Below are 5,647 nucleotides of genomic sequence, written 5' to 3'. Positions count from 1 at the left end.
ATGTGGGAATCAAACCGGCGACCCCATTGCTCAGAGCTCACACTTTTAAACAACTGAGCCACTCAGCAGGCCCTCATTTTTTATTTTCAACTGCTGACAACTTTCAGTTCCCATCACTCTCTTTCCCCTTCTGCTCCATATCTGCACAAGCTGGTAACAATGCCCAGTATACCTTCCTCTAGCACCAGCTGAAAGTTCTAGTTATACATGCCCTTGCCAGGAGCCCTGACCCTGGCAGGAGACCTGACCATGGCCCCACTCCCTAACCACCATAAAATCCCATACCATTTTCAGATCTTGGGAGCCTGCCCTGATCCCCTTAGAAAGCCTCATCATGTGAGTAAAACCTTTTAAAATACCTTCTTGCTGCATGTGTGGTGACATCAGTCCCATCATCTGAACCAAATTTTGGGTGGGAGTACATCCCATCTTTATGGAGTGACTCAACACAGCCTCTTTTGTTTTATCTCTAAAGGTCCATGCTGTTCTAATATGTCTAGGATTACTTCTGATTCTTTCACTGGGTCCCGTTCCTCCTTACCAGGAGTTCCCATTATAAGCCAGGCCCTTTCCAAAATTGTGTAATATTGAAGTTTATTTTCTGGAGTCCCAAGTGTGCCCTTTGGTTTTTTCCTTCAGGACATTCCTCTCACATACCTTAGCTGTTAAGTCCCCTAGCCTTCTGCCCTCCCATCCTTATTGGAAAGGCATTGAAAATGGGATCTGAATAGCTCCATCCAACCAAGGCCTGAATGACTTCTGAATTCTAATACATTACTTTTGTGGGGAGGAGACCCTCAATAGTTTTAGCAAAAGAAACTCACTTGCTAATTGTGGAAATTTAGGCATCAGGGATAAGACAAGCCTCTGTGTTCTTAGGGTGCTCACTCCCAAACATCTTCTCCTTCAACAGTCCAGTTAAAATTCCACAATTAGGGCTCCACTACTTAAGTTCAAAGCTTCTTTCTTTTATTCAGAAGCAACTCCTCCTCTCCCTTTAGTAACTGATACACAGCGTGCACATAATTATCATGTCCTTTCCTGAAGACAGACTTTTATGGGGAAGGAATGAAAGCCAGGAAGATGTCTGGTACTCAAGAGGGCAGGAATTAAACAGAAACTTCCATGGGAAAAAAGTTACAGGGTTCCACAAGAATTGTCAGAGGCCTGGAAATCCTGGCGTGTACTGATTTCCAGGGACCACAGACATGCCTACTGACACAAAGCACAAAAGGAGTTTGACCTAGAGAATGTTAGCGCTGCCAGTGACCTCGGAGGCCACCAGCCCCACCTCACACTTCCAAAGATGAGGAAACCAACATTCAGAAAAGTACCCTACCAAGGTCACGGAGCTAGCATCAGGACTGGGACTGGAAGTCAGGTCTCCTGTCTCCAGATGACACCGTCATTATTGAGATGCATCAGAATGAATGTTACAATCAAGAATTATCTTAGTGGGCCGGCCGAGTGGTGCGATGGTTAAGAACTGGCTTGGGANAAAAAAAAAGTATGTAATGAAATATTCTTCCCACCCCCACCTCCATTCACCCAGTCCTACCCATGCCCTCTTCCAGATATATTCACTGTTACTAGTTGCTCATACATTCTTCCAGAGTTTCTTTATGTATATACAAGCAAGTATGAATATTATTTTCATTTTCTTCTGCTTTCTCACAAGAGTAACACAGTTTACACCATATTTATTTTACATGATGTATCGTGGAGCTTCCCCACACCAGTGGTAGAAAGGCTGTTCTTTGGCTTCTAAATTCGGAAGTTTAGTTGAAGCCTTGGGTTTGGTTTAGCTGATAGTTTTCACATATTGCATGCAAAATCCTTCGGAAAGAAGGATTTGTTCTCCAGGACTGACAGCACTCAAGGGGCAGGGAGGGTCTATTTACTGAAGTGTTCAACCAGGCACATGGTACACACAGGCCTGCTGCAATGTGCCAAAGCTAACTTACTGACAGAAAGAAATGCTCAAATTGCTATTGTCTCAGACTGCCTGGTTTATCTGATAAATATTTGTAGAATAAATGGCTTCACTTTACTATAGGTTGGAAGGGAACTTGGGCACCCCCATCCTATTCCTGGGCCATGGCTGTTCATTTCTTAAAGCCACCACATACCAGAGGCTGGTGCCTGGACCACTGGCTTAGAAAAATGGACCCTTCCCATGCCCAGGACACCTTGACTCCCTAACACCCACCCCATATTGGTCAGACCAGACGATTCACATCTCCACACGATGCTTCCCCCAGGATGCTTTCCAACTCCAGTGTTTGGTCTTCACTGATCCTCAACCTTCCACTCTTACTAAGACTTGCAAAATCTTCATTTCATTACATTCCCAGAACCTTCCCCTTGTATTGGAAAAATAGTACAAATTTTTGGTTAACATGAACTTTTGATCAAGCCTAGATACAATTGCTACTGTTCTCAGCACACTTCTCCAGTGTGGGTGGAGGATACAAATTCTCGATTCTAGATTCCAAACTGATTATTCCATTTTAGATCCAGAGAAACAGAGCCCCCCTTCCCCCCCCCATAATATATATGCAGAGGGAAGAGACAGTGTGGTATAGTGAGAAGATGCAAAGAGTACAGATTTAGGGCTCAGATATTCAAGATCTGGGGTCGAATTCTAGTTCTACTTACTAGCTGTGTGACTTCGGTAAGCCACTTAGGTTTCCTGAGTTTCAGTCTCCTCATCCATAAAAGCCATGAGGAAGTTGTAGGAATGAGGGACAAGGTATATAAAGCACATAGTGTGGTGTCTGACACATTGTCTGTTTAAAAAGAAAAAGAAAAAGAAAGAAACAGATGTTTTTTGGGGGGAGGGTTGTCTGTGGATGGAGAAATTTATGTCAACCTATTCAGGTGATGAGATGACGTGGTGAAGTATGGTGGTCAAGCATGCCAGACTGCCTGGGTTCAGTCGTGGGTCCATAGTGGTGTAACTTGAGGGGAGCTACTTAATCTCTCTTGGCCTCAGTTGTCTTATGCGTAAAAATTGGCACAGAAATAGTACCTATCCTACAGAGTGGGACAATTCAATAACATAATGAGGAGCAGTGCCCAGCACATACAAAGTGTTCAATAGGTATTATCAGGAATGCAAAAGAATAAGAGAGACCCACTGTTCAAGTTATGTCTGCTGACATCCCATGGACAAGTCATGCAGAAAGTCTTCTCTGCCCACAGCGGGAGGAAGTGCACCTTGCATAGAATAGGGTGTAGACAGATAATCTTATGACAGGAGAGTGAAGATTGGGAACAATAATCCAGTTTACCAAGAGGTACCTGCAACTTTGACCTTGACTGGGACAGACGACCTGTTAATGACACTGATCTGGTTCAGACATGTGACCTCATAAACAGCAATTTTAAAAAAGTAATAACGCATGCCATTTATACAGCACCTCTTATCATGGGAGGGGCTGTTCTCAGAAAATAGAAGTATGAACTGGGCAGACAAGTCGGTGGATTTCTTTCCCCTCATTCCTGACTCTCTCTACGTTTCTCCCCTTATATAATACTGTAATTCATGGTGTGGACTGTCCCATTTCAGAGAAGTTGATAATAAAGATGAAATAATACCAACAATGATGACAAAAGTAATAGTAATAATATTTATTGGTTACTTTCTATGTGTCAGACGCTTCATGTGCATTATCTCACTAATCCTCATAACAACCCCATGGTGTGGGTGTTATTTTTCTCATACTGTAGATGAGGACACCAAGGCTTTGAGATCAGGTGGCTTTCCAAAGTCACACACCTGGCAGCGAGCAGAGCTCGAATTTGAACTGTTTGAGTCTGAAGCCTGTGTTCTCGTTTCCTACTCCTCTCTGTGCACCACACAAAGTCTCAAGTGCCTCTGTTCTCCAGACCTAGAGTGGAGCTAATGTTCTAAATCCTCCACCTACACTGGGGAAGTGTATAAATAGTAGCCAGGATATCGGTGCTTATGTTAACAGAAAATTGTATTTTTCAAACTTATGAAGCATGTTTAGAGCTAATAGCTGAATGAAAAGCCCACTGGGGAGATATGCGTCCAGGAACAGGGACGGGTGGAAGGGGCGGCTGGGGAGCAGTGGTGTCCTGACCGATGAAATGTGTGGCCTACCTAGCTGATGGCTACCCACCAGGCTCTGGAACTTGGAGGCTGCCCAGAAGAGCCCTCTCCATTAGTTTCCTAGGGCTGCCTTAACAAAGTAATACAAGCTGGGTTGAAAACATCAGAAATTTATTTCTTCACAGTTCTGGAGCCAAGAAACCTGACATCAAGGTATCAGTAGGGCCATGCTCTCTCTGAGACTGGGTACAATCTGTCCTTGCTACTGCCTAGCCTCTGGTGGTGGCCTTAAATCCTTGCAGCTTGCAGCTGCAACTCCAGTCTCTGCTCTGTCTTCACACAGCCTTCTCTTCCATGTTGGTGTCTGGGCTCAAATTTCCCTCCTCTTAGAAGGACACTAGTCACATTGAATTAAGGGCTTACCTTCACTCAGTATGATGGCATCTTAACTTGATTACATCAGCAAAGACCCTATTTCCAAATAAGCTCACATTAACAGGTACTGGGGGTTAGGACTTCAACATGTTTTTTTAGGGGACACAATTCGACTCATAACACCCACCATGACCTAGGACTTGGATGGGGTAAAGATATTGCCTCACAGTAAGCATTGCCTGGGAGGCTTCAGTGCAGCTAAAACAACGGTTCTGCCAGGTGGCCTTTGGACAAATTAAAAAGCATCCAGAGAGGTCACGCTATATAGTTCCGTTCTTATGCAGGTGTGGGACTATCCCTCACTTTTCGACTGAAGACTTGCCAGGTCCTGGAAACATCTGGAAAGTGTTTTTGTTGAGGAGAGTTGAACATTTGAGAAAATATCAGCCAACATTCCTGCCTGGTGGCTTCCCTCTGATGCACTGCCTCCTCCCACACTCGTGGTCTGCTGGCCTAGAAAGAACATGGGTTTTGGAGGGAAAGCCCACCCCCATCACTCACTAGCTGTTTAACCTTAGGAGTATTATTTCACTTCTTGGAGCCTCGCTTTTCCTCACTATGAAAATGAGACCATCAATACTCACTTGGAGTTGTGAGAATGAAATGACATAATGTATGAGAGTGTACATAGTAAGTGTTCAATGATGTGTTCATTTCCTTCCCTTCTCTGTCCTTAATAGATGGAATCAGGAGGATAGATAAACCAGTTATCACTTCACCAGTCCAATTCAACAAATGTTTATTGAGCACCTACTATATACCTGGCTTTGTGATGGACCCTGGCGATACAACAAATAATAATATCAATTCGTGTCCTATAGGAAAACAGACTTATCAGAGGATCACTTTATAAATTATGTGTAAATGTATAACCACTATGCTGTACACCTGAAACTAATAAAAAACAATATTAAATGTCAACTGTAATTGAAAATCTTTAAAAAATAAAAATAATAAAATAAATAAAAATGTTTAAAAAGAGACAGGCAGTGTCTACATTTCTGGATGTTGTGTGGCCCCCTCAAGTCCACCCCAAAGGATGGCACACATTTGAGTTCATATTCTGGTGTGTTTTCTTGTTTTTATTCTTCACCCTACTCTGGATGATATGTGTTTAATGAGAAGCTGTGAGAT

The 5,647-nt window shown here is 43.3% G+C and overlaps 1 long non-coding RNA gene across 2 annotated transcripts in view; it reads left to right on the top strand.

Moving 5' to 3' along the window:
• LOC109382775 (uncharacterized) overlaps positions 1–5,384 on the top strand; it is a 69,535-nt gene extending 64,151 nt beyond the window's left edge. For both annotated transcript variants that reach the window (XR_002123985.1, XR_002123984.1), the window contains one exon: positions 5,194–5,384. This is a non-coding gene — a long non-coding RNA (uncharacterized LOC109382775). The remainder of the gene's footprint in view (positions 1–5,193) is intronic.
• The last annotated feature ends 263 nt before the right edge of the window (positions 5,385–5,647 follow it).

The sequence above is a fragment of the Hipposideros armiger genome, unplaced genomic scaffold, assembly GCF_001890085.2.
Source record: "Hipposideros armiger isolate ML-2016 unplaced genomic scaffold, ASM189008v1 scaffold_70, whole genome shotgun sequence".
NCBI lineage: Eukaryota > Metazoa > Chordata > Mammalia > Chiroptera > Hipposideridae > Hipposideros > Hipposideros armiger.
This window is presented reverse-complemented; position numbering and strand designations above follow the sequence as displayed.